Source organism: Bombina bombina, chromosome 2 (assembly GCF_027579735.1).
Source record: "Bombina bombina isolate aBomBom1 chromosome 2, aBomBom1.pri, whole genome shotgun sequence".
Lineage (NCBI taxonomy): Eukaryota > Metazoa > Chordata > Amphibia > Anura > Bombinatoridae > Bombina > Bombina bombina.
In genome coordinates this window covers 584,294,855-584,309,512 of record NC_069500.1, presented here as the reverse complement: position 1 = coordinate 584,309,512, position 14,658 = coordinate 584,294,855, and positions in this window count along the sequence as shown.

Here is a 14,658-nt window from a genome sequence, read left to right as displayed (position 1 = left end):
GTGGATTCATTGTGGCTATAGGGATTACAGCACCCTTTCTGGCCTGCATCTGACAGTGGAGCTGAGCTACAAACTGTTGTAGTATTACTATTCCTCAATATCCCTAAGTATCAACTTTTCAAAAGTTTCCAGTATCGGTCCTTTGTCGTACTTTGGATAAAAAGTGGATTTTTCTCTTAGATTATTATGAACAAAAACATCTCCTCTTACCATTTCACTGTTTACATTCCTTTCTATTGGAGACTTTAAAAACCACCGTTTTAACAAGGGCAGCAGAAGGAGGGGGAAGAGAGGAGTGGTCAGGAGACACAAAAAAGACAAGACTCTAATGACTTCAGAAATTACAAGACAACCAAAATGGATCTTTAATTTGAGTAAAAAACCTCTAAAGAAAGAATATGAAGAAATTTAATTAAGGGTCTATCCTTTGCCCCTACAAGTAAGTTAGACAGATTTGGGACATATATTGATGCCCACAAGTTTATTAGAAAACTTATGTTTAAACTGTGGTTTATAAAGTCTCCAATAGAAAGGAATGTAAACAGTGAAGTGGTAAGAAAATTTTTTAAAAGTTACAAATAATCTTTCCAAAAAACAATTAAGAATTATTAAAGATGATCTTATTATTAAGCCAGCAGACAAGGGTAGGGGGATTGTTATCTTAGAAAAAGAGGATTATAGTAAGATGTGTATGAAAATTGTAAACGATAATAACACCTACATAAGATTGAGCAGTAACCCCACTAATCGTTATTCAATAACCTTAAAAGGATTATTAGATTCTGCTTTACAAAAAGAGATATTAACAATAAGAGAAAGGAATTATTTATGCCCACATTTCCAAAGATTCCTCTTTTATATTGTCTGCCAAATATCCATAAATCCCTGATTGAGCCTACAGAGAGGGCTTTTATTTCGGGGATTGGGTCTTTGACAGCCAATTTATCAGAATACTTGGATATATATTTGCAGAAATATGTGACAGTGTTACCTTAGTTTCTAAAGGAACTCTACTGATGTTCTCAAATTATTAGGAGAGATTATATGACAGGATGATTATATACTTGCTACATGTGACGCTATGTCATTGTATACCTGTATAGGGCACGAGGACGGTTTGAAAGCTGTCAGTTATTTTTGGCGGGGAAGATAATGCATTTAAAACTGAGCTAAAAGAGTTAATTATAAATGCTATAAACTTTATATTAACCCATAATCTTTTCTCCTATGATGGTCAATATTACAATGAAGAACAAGGCACTGCTATGGGTACCAGGTTTGCTCCAAGTTATGCTAATTTATTTATGTTTTTTGGGGAAAATAATTTCTTAGAGCTTGACCCACTTGGAGTAAACCTTGTAACCTATAAGCATTATATAGACAATATTAAAATGGTATGGAAGGGAACGTAAGAGTCTTTTGATAATTTTGTTCAATCTATGAACAATAATAATTTTAATCTTAATTTCACTTGCGAAAAAAATAAAGAATTAATTCACTTTTGAGAATTGGACATTTTCGTAAAGAATAAGTTGCATTCTAGAACCTACTTCAAACAGGTGGATTCCAACAGTTATATACAGGTGGCCCTCGTTTTACAACGGTTCAATTTACACCGTTTCAGAATAACAACCTTTTTTTCCAGTCATGTGACTGCTATTGAAAAGCATCGAGAAGCAGTGCATTTATTAAAATAGCCAGTAGGTGGAGCTGCCCGCTTGTGTTGCAGCAAAGCCAAGCAAGCTGAAATTAATCAGTTTAACCAGACCTGAGCTATTGAGCAGATTTCAAAGGAACAAGATCTTCCTGTCTATAAATCAGTCCAGATTGGAATGCATAGAAAGAACTGTTTGCAGAAAAATTCAAGTAAAGTCTGTGCTGTGTAATTATTTTATTAGGTTTATAATGCTGTTTAGCAAATGTTTTTGTTCATTTAACTTAGTTTAATTATATATTCTGTGTTGTGTGATGTTTTTATTAGGTTTATAATGCTTTTTAGCATTTAAAGTCTTCATTTCAAAGCTTTAAAAATAATGTATTAGGTGTTACTTTTGAAAATTTTGAAAGGGGCCTGGAACCTATCTCCCTCACTTCCCATTGACTTACATTATAAACTGGGTTTCAATTTAGAACGGTTTCAATTTACAACTATTCCTTCTGGAACCTAACCCCGGCGTAAACTGAGGGCTACCTGTACATTAGATGAGCTGTCACCATGAAAGGTGGAAAGGAAACTTTCCTAAGGGACAGTTCCTTAGAATAAAGAAAAATTTTAGTGATATAGATGACTTTGAGAGCCAGTCAGAAAGATTAAAAGAAACATTAATGGATAGAGGTTATTCTGAGAATATTATTGATGAGGCTAGGGATCAAACACGCATTATAGAAAGGTCTACTTTATTTAAAGGGAAACAAAAAAGAGCAGAGCAAGAGACAAAGAAAGATGAGATTGAACCCCTATTTATTCCCTTCATTACTAAATATAGTAAGAACAAATTTTTAAAGGAGAAAATTCTAAAAAAAACATTGGGGAATATTAAAGAACGATGAGAGATTGGGCTCTGTGCTCCCAGCAAAACCACAGTTTGTTTACAAAAAGCAAGAAACTTAAAAACTATTTTAGCTCCTACAGAGAATAGAAAAAAATAAAAATCACACAGATAAGGATGTTATGGGAAGAAAACTAGAAGGTTTTTACCCATGCCCTACATGTAGATCCTGCAAACACTCAAAAAGCAAAAAGAGATTGTCTCTTAGGTTACAGGACAAGGGAGCTGATTCCCATAAGGAACTCCTTAAGAAAGAAAGTAAATGGATCTTCCAGTTAAAAACCCTTCAACCATATGGTCTAAATCTTGAAATAGATATTGGATGTTTCCTTACTGATTAATTCTAAACTCCCCTGATTATTTGATGTCTAATTTATATCTAGAATAATTTTTTTTAGCTAGAACATTGTTTTTATTATTAAATGATTCTAAAAAACTATTATTAAATGTAAAAATGTGGAATACATATTCCATAAAATTATGTTCACATATGTTCACCTATGCTTCATCTCTGTGATGGATTTATTACAATTAATTTTTATAAAAATGAACTTGTATAACAATAAAATGTGCAATTTATGTATTTTATTTTATATATATATATTTTAGTTATTTTTTAGTTATACGTCTATGAATAAGAAATTGTCTATGAATGTTTGTATAATTGTATTATGTTTTTATATCCATTACATTCGAATAGCATTTTCAAAGTATTTTTAAATTATTACTGTTTCTAAATCGATATGCTTACAATATGCACTCCGTGTAAGAAGGGGTATATATAGAGGTAGTATTGCATTAGTTGAGAAAGCGTGACAAAGGCCGGTGTGGCTGAAACGCGTTGCTCTTTTGCACCCTGTTTTTTTCCACTACCAGCATCTGTATTTCTAGGTCCCTTGTCTTGTAAATGCAGCGCACACAAAATTGAGTGAGCAGAGGACGTTTACACGGACGGTATTAGGAGAAAAGTAGAGCCATTTGAGGGAATCCAGCCAAACATTTCCCGGTGTAAGTAACACCTTATTGCTTTGGCTTGTCTCTTTTGTCATTAGAATCTCTTTATATTCCAGCAATCCATGACATCTCTCTCTCTTGTTGGAGTATTAATATTGGGACTGTACTTGGGTGGAATTTGGTCTTCGTTCCTGAATCATTATTGAAATTCAATCCGCATTTGGATACTACACTTTGCAGTGTTCTTGTGCTTGATCAAGATATCACGATAGTGTTTTCAAATGTGCCTATTTTTATTTTTTATTTTCTATGTGTATAATTCTTGAAATTTGCTTTTATTTGTTAATGTTGGATCCATCATTTAACACAAGCGTGTGAATGTTACACTGTGTTATGTTTTAATCCTATATTAAATTTATCTTTTTAACCTATGTTATTTTAATTGATACTATTTTTACCTGTCTATTAGTCACTGATTAAGCTACATTTAGTAGTGCAAGCAGTATTTTCTTCTTTTGTTCTTGATTTGTTCTTACCCTGACACTAAGACATAACCGAGTTTATGTATTGGTAGTGCCTCACAGTGAGTGAAATGCCAACACCTACTGTCTAAGTGCTGTATAACGGTAGTCATATGATTGCACAGGAGCTCCGAGTCCCCTAATGAGTCAGTAGGAACCGCCCCAAGTCTAATAAGCATGGGAACACACTATAAAAGTGTGCCAGTCTAAGCATCCATAAAGGAGAGATCCTCAAACTGGGTTCAGAGATAGAGTGATAGATATCACTTTAATTTTCACATAAGAAAAAAGGCATTTAAGCACCAGTCGGTAGGTTGGTAGGTCACCAGATAAGACTTCCACTATACAAGGAAAAGGTACTGTTAATCTCTGATAATGATGATAAATCACCATGCACGAACATTTTCTATGAAATAGATAAAAATGTATAAGTTTTGTAAAACGTATAAATCCTCAGCCATAAGAGTTTCCCATGTACTAAACAATAATGTTGAAACCCTGGCAATGCAAATAAATCACCAGACATGAGCATTACCCATCTAGTAACTAGGTATGGATAAGGCCAATGTCTATATTTTCTTATACATGAGAACATTCAATTTAGAAATACATAAGGATAATCCCTTGTAATAAATAACCAGAAATGAGCATTTTCTGTATAATATATAAGTATGGTTAAGTCCTTGAATAAGATATCAATAGGGATAAATTCTGGTAATGCTAATAACTCACCATATATGATAATTTGCCATATAATAAATAGCTATGGATATGCCCTGGTAATGCCTATAAATCGTCAGACATGAGGACTTTCCAGTTTCCATGTAACCAGAGAGATGATTAAACCCTGGTAATGTTACCAATGACCATACATTAATATGTTACCCCGTGTTCCTGGCGAGCCTGCAGGCTCGCCAGAAACAGCAGTTATGAAGCAGCGGTCACAAAGACCGCTGCTCCATAACCTCGGTAATCAACCCGATCGAGTACAATTGGGTTGATTGACACCCCCCTGCTGGCGGCCTATTGGCTGCGAGTCTGCAGGGGGCGGCGTTGCACCAGCAGCTCTTGTGAGCTGCTGGTGCAATGCTGAATACGGCAAGCGTATTGCTCGCCGTATTCAGCGAGGTCTGTCGGACCTGATCCACACTGTTGGATCAGGTCAGACAGACCTTGATAAATAGAGGCCTATATATGTTATTAAATATGTTCAGGCACTGATCCTACAAAAAACGCACCAGACATGCTTATATACTATATATTTACTAAACATGTGAATACTGACAATGCTGGTAAGAATGAGTGAGCATTGGTTGTCTGACCCTGGCAACACTAAAGAGATGAAAAGCCTTACGGCTCTTATTATGCCCACTGAATATGGAATTACACAGCATGCACAAAGTTCAACAGCCACTAGATGTCAGCAAACACCAGAGATACTGAACAGGGAAACAGCTTTATTTCTATAGACAAACGTAACTCTGCACAGTACTGAATATCTGGACAGTCACCATAGATTGCTATACACAGAACTGTGTACAAAACTTTATGCCTGATGTTGGAAAACAACATGACTCCCAAAAACATTGTTACCAAACTAACAAGATTGCAAGGCTGCGCTCGACTACTATTGGAAAATGATTAATTATTAGAAAAATAGAATGTGCCATACTGATGCTTTCTGAGTAACAGATATTTTTATTTATTTATAGATCATAAATGTAATAATATTGCAAACTTTATAAATATGGCTATCATTATAACACAAAACCTAATATTAAAGCAGTGGAAGTGTCTTTTAAAAATGCTATACGGAGACAGTTTTTGATTGTGCAGGATGATATCTGATATAGTCTAGAATACAACGTTGAACAATTCTTTGAGAAATGGAAATTTTGGATACGGAAGTTAGATTTAGCTGAAGAGGGAAATCTTCTTAGAAAATTTCAGTCAGCTCAATATATAATGGAAGCTAGACTAAGGGGAGAATGGCTACCGCCACAATGATGGTAAACTATGGATGATACCAAATTGTATTTTTTTGTCTCCCCTCTCCCCATCTGTGATCCCTGTGAGAGAGGTATTCATTTTCTTTTTCTCTCATGACACGTGCTATGTTAAATCAAGATATGGGTTTAAAAATGAGACAAATATACTCTAGGGAAGATGCTATTGGGTTGGTCATTAAACAATGGAAATCTGATATCTTTCATAGTTTGAGAGTTGTTGGATGTCTTTTTTTGTATGAAATTTTATGATTTATGTATTAATGTAATTAAGACATCCCAGAATAGCTCTGTAGAGTAACTATTGCTCATTATTTACTATTGTATAACAATTGTTTCTTCTTTCTTTGCCTTGTCTTTTTTTTGCTTTTTGTCTCAATAAAAAAATTAAAAAAAAGAATACTGACAATGCTGGTAAGAATGAGTCAGCATTGGTTGTCTGACCCTGGCAAAAATAAAGAGATGAAAAGCCTTACTGCTCTTATTATGCCCACTGAATATGGAATTACACAACATGGACAAAGTTCAACAGCCACTAGATGTCAGCAAACACCAGAGAACTCATACTGAACAGGTAAACAGCATTATCTCTATAGACAAACGTAACCCTGCACAGTACTGAATACCTGGACAGTCACCATAGATTGTTATACACAGAACAGTGTACAAAACGTTATGCCTGATGTCTATATGCAGACACCCAGGGGCATATTTATCAAGGTCTGGCGGACCTGATCTGACACTGCGGATCAGGTCAGCCAGACCTCGCTGAATACGGCGAGCAATACGCTCGCCGTATTCAGCATTGCACCAGCAGCTCACAAGAGCTGCTGGTGCAACGCCGCCCCCTGCAGACTCGCGGCCAATAGGCCGCCAGCAGGGGGGTGTCAATCAACCCGATCGTACTCAGAGCAGGCGGACAGGTTATGGAGCAGCGGTCTTTGTGACCGCTGCTTCATAACTTGTGTTTCTGGCGAGTCTGAAGACTCGCCAGAAACATGGCCCTTCAAGCTCCGTACGGAGCTTGATAAATATGGGCCCCAGTCTGCTCTGAATCATAAATAAAGGCACTAGCCACAAAGCACCAGTAATGTCTGTGCCAATTAGAAGCACGGTTAGTGATCACGGTTGCTGAACACAAAATAACCCAGAATATTAATAGTGAGCACTGTCCAAGGAACTCCCCCAGAGTCCACAGAATATATATATATATATATATATATATATATATATATGTACATAGAACAGGGTGCAGTGGCTTCTGCTGATCTTGTGCAAAAGGAGCTGCCGCCACTTAAATGAAATCTACCAGCACATATTATCCTTCCACTAGAAGCCCCAAATTAAAATGTGCCCTTAATATAGTTTCCCTAATCGCCCGCCCCCAATGGAGGCTATAGACTCAAGTTATCATTAATATTGCCCTTTAAAATACATATTTAAAATACAGGCATAGATTACAAATGGGGCACAATAGATAGCACAACGTACATTATATTGTGGGGTGTGTTATCTTACGCTCAGTCCTGTGCTCAGAATAACATACAACCTTGTATTATAAGTGGTAAAAAAAGATTATATTAACTATACATTTTAGTCCTTTACATTTATTTATTACATTTATTTATTTTTTGTATTAATTTGTTTGTATTAATGGTTGAAAAAAGATAAACATACAGGTATCTTGCATGAAGAATGATACATTCATACAACTCATATGACAATAGCTTGACATATAAATTAGTAATTGCAGCTAATACAAGAGAAAGTGATAAAGATTAGAATAGCAGACTGTCTAAGAAATACCTGCTGTATAAAACAAAAAGTATCAAATACTGACCCTCATATTTTTCTACCTCCTTAACGCAAATGAGGCCACTTTTGGACCTCCAATTTAACAAATAAAATGGACAATAGGAGGATTATATTGATATAAGGTCACTTTAGGATCTTCAAAACTCTATTGAAACACATCAACTAGGAATATATATGTTACGGGTAAAGCCAGAAATCCGGGTAATCCTAGGATTACCCAGTGGCTGTGGGTAAAGCCCAATGTAAGATCATACTTTGGGCTTTACCCAGGTAATCCTAGGATTACCCAAACGCTTCTGGATAAAGCTAATAAAATCATACATTGGGCTTTACCCGGGTAATGCTAGGAGGGTAATGCTAGGAAAACGCACCAACAGAAAATTAATTATTTTTATTTTGGATTACACAAACACTTATGTTTTGTATAATGTTTTTGTTAAAACAACAGGAAATTAAACATTTTATATATTTCATATCTGGATTTTTCATATGTTTTGTACCATGTTTTGTTATTTCATATGTGGATTTTTCATATGTTTTGTACCATGTTTTGTTATTTCATATGTGGATTTTTCATATGTTTTCTACTATGTTTCTTTACAACAACAGGAAATTAAACATGTTTGTTATTGTGTTCTTGGACAGACTGGACTGTTATCCGATGGACATTTTTTTGTCAGATTATTATCTGTCGCGCATGCATTCTGTCCGAGAAACTTTAAAAACACATTGTGGGGGGTGGGACCCATGGTTAGGTTCCCAGAGGTGGTTGCGGCGCCCGAGGCTCTGATTAGAACGGAACTATATGGAGTGTATCTGCCCTCGGCAGTTAATGTATGATCTGATTGGTCCGTGTCTCAGTGAGGTCACTGGATGGACAACCAATTAGATGAGATCATGCTTTAACGGCCGAGGGCAGGTACGCTCCAGAGAGTTCTGTTCTAGTCAGAGCCTCGGACACTGCAACCGCCTCTGGGAACCTAACCATGGGTGTGTTTTTCTAGCATTACCCTCCTAGCATTACCCGGGTAACGCCCAATGTATGATTTTATTAGCTTTATCCAGAAGCGTTTGTATAATCCTAGGATCACCCGGGTAAAGCCCAAAATATGATCTTACATTGGGCTTTACCCACAGCCACTGGGTAAACCTAGGCCCAATTTCTGACTTTACCGTAACATATATAAGTTATGTAGGGTTAAACAGCCCCATTAAATATTGCTATGGATCTTCTGCAATGAGACATTTATAGTCCATTGGTTCTATAAAAAATATGTATGCTGTGTTTTAAATGCACAGTAATAATTGAATGCCTAAAATCTAGGTCTATGATATTTGTGATAAAAAAACATAAATTATTTTTGTTAGTGTAGACACAGTATGCTCTCCCGGCCGCAAACAGCTCATTATTTTTATAAAATAAATTAGTTCAGCCAAATATTAAACACTCAGGCACAACATCAGATACCATAGCGTTAAAGACATAAAAAAGAATGATAGAACTGTGCTTTTATGTTTATGATGAAGATAAGCAATACCACTAAAAAGTGAATGGACTGAATGATCTGCTTAGAGATAAAAATATGTTCAGTAGATTTGTGATAAGGTGAGCTCCGGGAGTAGCTTAGTAGTAAGCTTTCAGAATTACCAGTGGGTCCCCTGTCTCTCCTACATGGCAACTTATAGGTATGGGAGCCCTGAACAGATAATATTACTAGTAATTAGTTAGCTGCTAGATCAAGAGGAGTATCTTAGTTTATATGGTGCTGGGCTATAAAAGTAGGGATATGTAAGCTATTCCTAAAGGGAGCAATTACTGACTAATAACAATCATGATAGACACACAAACTTGCTAAAGATTGTTAACCTTATAAGAAGGTTTAGAAACTAAACAGAATATCCTATAGCCATTTCAAGTCTGTGTAGGCAAACAATAGTCAGTAACATGATTATCAAACAAATCATAAGCATGACATTATCTTAAATACTAAGGTAAACTTGTTTCTGAACCTCTATGAACCTCAATGCATTTGTCTCCAAGTATACAGGAACCAGATGCATAGTTATAAGGCATTCCAGATTAACCATACATAAACAAAATCGCCATATATGACATCAGGGAACTAGCTTTTCATTTCAGAATCCTCACTCTTATGTTATATTCTGTGTGTTATATCTCTTTATAAGTTAGAGCTTAGTATCAAGTGGGATCCCCTTCCTGAGATGTATTAGCCACTCATGGGCTGCTAACTACTGAGTAAGATTAAGGAGGGGAGTGTGAGGGGCAGAGAATAGAAGGGCTACTTGTGGACCCATTTTCTAAAAAATTAACTAAACTATGTCTGTTGTGAATTAGCAGTACAATATCTGACTATGCATTGTCTTAATCATACAGAGAAGGCATTTCAGTTAAAGGGACACAGTAAGGAGCTTGCAATGTGGGTATATGGTAACTACTAACAATAATATAAACAAATATTCTGAGTTTTCCAAACAGCTGTTGAAATGACTGTATATAAACATAACATAGTGGGTTGTTGTAGCATAAGATGCCTACCGCCCATAACAGGTTAACTTATAGTGAACAGGTAATATGGCTATTATCAATAAATGTGATAGTAAGGGAGCTAACAGCTAAAGATATCAATTCGTATATCCAATCTTTACACAGAAATGTGTAATTAATTTCTGTGTAAAGATTGGATACACACAAATTGATATCTCTAGCTGTTAGCGCCCTTACTATCAGTTTTATTGTATATACTATATTTGAACAAATAGAAGGATTTGTTTATTGTAAGATGTTTGATATCTCTAACTTTAGCGCACTACTTTATCTTTTTATATTATCAATAAATGGAAAGCAGCATAGTTGAAAAAAAACATATGGATGTCATAAGTCCCTTCACACCGCTAAGACTACTAGTAAAGGTACAACATGTAATGGTGTGTAGATAAGAGTGGACTATAGCTATTAGTTTAGTGAAGTCTCAAACAGAAAGTCCTCATGAACACTTTAGCATGTTTGTCTATTTCAGGACTCATGTTAACAAGAGTGTCACTGAGTAATAGTAGCATTTCCCTAAAGTTTGAGCACATCATTACTAACCAAATAAAGGTAATTCAGATCGAGCGCAAAGGATATACCTCAAGCTAGTATACAGAGACCTCCTAGCTGGTCTAAATATAAATGAATCAAGTAATATTTTGTATACAGCGCCAAAGGCAGAGGTATTAATGGTTTAGAATGAGGATGTAGGACACTTTTAAGTGGGATGATAATAAATGAGTCTAATTTATTACATACAAATAAGTTAAAAATGCAGATACAACAATGAATTTGAAATGAATTTCACTACACTATCTATGGGATAATATTCCCCAATCTGAATCCTTGTTTGGTCTCTCTACTATTGTTGTTCATCCACCATCATTTAGTCATCATTTATGATCTGACATTTATACATTGTCTATGGTATACATTGTTCAAGATATATCCACATCACTTTTATCTTTATTTTATCCATATTTTCATTTTTAATTCATTTCAAATTCATTGTTGTATCTGCATTTTTAACTTATTTGTATGTAATAAATTAGATTAATTTATTATAATCCCACTTAAAAGTGTCCTACATCCTCATTCTAAACCACTAATACCTCTGCCTTTGGCGCTGTATACAACATATTACTTGATTACTAACCAAATACCAAGGGTATTAGTCCTGATCCTCGCTTCTAACGTATCCCACTCCAAGTCGCACATTCTGAGGAGCACTCTCTGGTGGAGAGGAAAGATTGTGAAGCATTGGAAATTTCACGAATGCAGTAGAGAATGGGCAGCTCATCTTGTCTCCAGCCTTCATATACTGCCATGCGACCTGAGACTATACCAAGCTATGGCAAGTAAGCATCCAAGCAGTGTGATAGTTAGCCTGATCCCTATATTGATGACTAGAGAGAGACCTTTTACCAGCGGTGTCCAAGGATGGGGTCGAGGTAATGAGCTCCACTAGGGTATGTGAGCATACTGCGCAGGGAGAGACCGCCATTACTGCTGACACTCTAAGCCTATCTATGTCGGCATCTTCAGGATCAGCTCCTTCAGGTGCGTGCGGATTACCGGTTCCACTCTATTTTGATAAGATCAAAGACTGCTCAACTGCCTCCAAAACTCCACTAAGCATCTTTTCAAGATCGTAGAAGTGCTGGTCTAGGAGCCGTAGGATTCTGGTTTCCCACCTGGCTATGCATTCCATAGTATTGGTAGGTTTAGAGAAGCACAATTCAGGTAGCCTCCAAGGTAAGTATTAAATCTCCTTAAATGTGTGGGAAATTAAGAGGTGAAAAAGAGAGTATGCAGTCTAGCATCGACTGTGTTACCTGGATAACCAAGAAGGGGGCCAAAGTCTTCTATAATGGTTGTCGCCGATAGCCTCAGAGGGCAAGTTCAGAGCTCAAGGATCATAGGAACACCAGTCTGGGCATCAATCTGTTCCTGGTATAGTAATACATTTATTGTGACTGAAAATTTCACTGGATCTTGTTAGGCGTCTTAGATAATCAGCGGATTGTTTAGACTTAATCTGGAGCTACTGATTTTGCGACCATACATTGCCGCTGCCTAGACCTGCCCCCCCATACATTTATTTTTTGTATATGAAATAGCCGTTTTTGCTCATTGAATACGAAACCCATTTAAACGCAGAAAGGGAAGAGATCCTTGACTTATATATTTATCTGCACAAACATGCCTCCTAATCTTATCTCTAATTGTTCACATAGCTTTCCTTTAAAGAATAGAAAAGTGTTCACGTTTTCAGTATAGGTGGAAGTTTTAACGTGCAAACTAGCCTATTTCAAATGACAAAATAAAGGTAAAGGAGCCAATGGTAAAACATTTAAAACAGCCCAGGGGGTAAAATAGGTAATTGTGAACACATTAAAGGAGAGAAAAATGTAAAGTACAATGTCCCTTTAAAACACACTACTTGAGTTAATTTTACCACCCACACCCTGTGGTCACGTATATACCTTGATCACTTGCTGGTAAAAAACATTTAGCTGTTTCTTTATTCACCAAAGTCTAGGTGGCTTCTGATTGGCTGCATTGGCTGTCCCACTGAAAAATAGCAGACCGTTGTCCTACACTCTTCTCCACAGGCAGCAAAGATTCAATGACAGGTCTCGCATGCTCTGTAGTACAGCTGGACCTGCCATACAAGAGTAAACAGTGAGTCAGAGGAACGCTTGAGACTCACTGTTTACATGATTCTAGTGCAGCCGCAGTGTTTCTAGCAAGTCTCTTTAAAGACAATGACAAGCATGTGTTGCTTTATTTTGCTGCATATTTTAGTAACAATTGCAGTTTTCATTTTCAATAATTAGTTTGTGCAAAGAAAAATTATTTATACATTCAAAAAAAGACCAGCACATCTATCTTTTTAATCAACATTGTGGCAAAATCTATGCTTTAATTTCTTTCAAATTACTTATATAATTGGGTGATTTAAGTGTAGCATCCACTATCTTCGACCAAAAATCTGTCTTCTTTCCCTAGGCCTCAGGCTACTCGGCCTCCTGATCTTATTTTAAACCCTTACAGGGCCGCACTGGTTGGTTAAGCTCTGCATATTCATACTCAGCCACCTTGAGGCATATGTATTCTTGTAGCTTAGTGATATAAAGGTGAATGTGCTGAGATAAAGTGGAAGCCTTTCAGGATAGCCTATCCACTAGGTTATTAGGATTACAATAAGATAGATATAAGAAAGGCGCTAAAGCTGAACATCTAATACAAATAAAGATAAGGGGCAAGAGAAAAACAGGCTCATTTAAATATAATAAATAATTATGTATAAAACATATTAAAAAGCAAACATATGATAAAAGTAATACACCAGGGATGTCCAAGTCTTCTCAGATTTATGCAAAGTCTTGTTAAGACCAATCCAGCATAAAACCAGTAGCTACGCTAACTATACCTTCATTCGTCTCCTCTTTACCATGCGTTTAAACACACTGGCCACATAGGGAATCCCAAACTGTTGCAAGCAGCCGCCACTCAGAACAGGTCATGTGACTACTCCCAGCCACACTGTCTGACACTCAGAGGAACACAGAATCGGAACGGAGGACTCCACACAGCTGCTTCCAACGGTTTGGGATTCCCTATGTTGACGGTGTGTTTGAGCGCATGGTAAAGAGGAGACGAATGAAGGTATAGTGAGTGTTGCTACTGGTTTGATGCTGGATTGGTTTTATCAAGACTTTGCATAAATCTGAGAAGACTTGGATTAAATTGTGCATATATCATATTGGTCCTTAGGGACACAGTTCCTGGCTGAAATTGATGCATTTATTTTAGAATGTGTATAGGAAGACGTCCCTGATGTATTACTTTTATCATATGTTTGCTTTTTAATATGTTTTATATATACCGACCATAAATCAGATACCAAATACCAACAGACCTTTGATAAAAAGTGAGGCAGTCTTATTTTCAAAGATCTTCAACAGCAGTCCTCAAAGGAAAGAGAAAATAGCCATAGCGTAAATCTGCATACAAATATGTGCACAAATCCCACACCTGAGTCAATCCTACTCACGTCAAAGAGCTTAAACCAGCTCTAGTGTAAGTGCTCAATATATTAACATCCCCCGGTTAACAGCATACAATTTATTTAAAAGTAAAAACAGACATTTGTCACTAAGGGTTTACAGCATAGACAGTTAAAACATACACTTTGTGTATATAAGTCCTTACAAAAGGGATGACATAAAACACAGTGAGTTTGCATCTGTCGCCGTTTA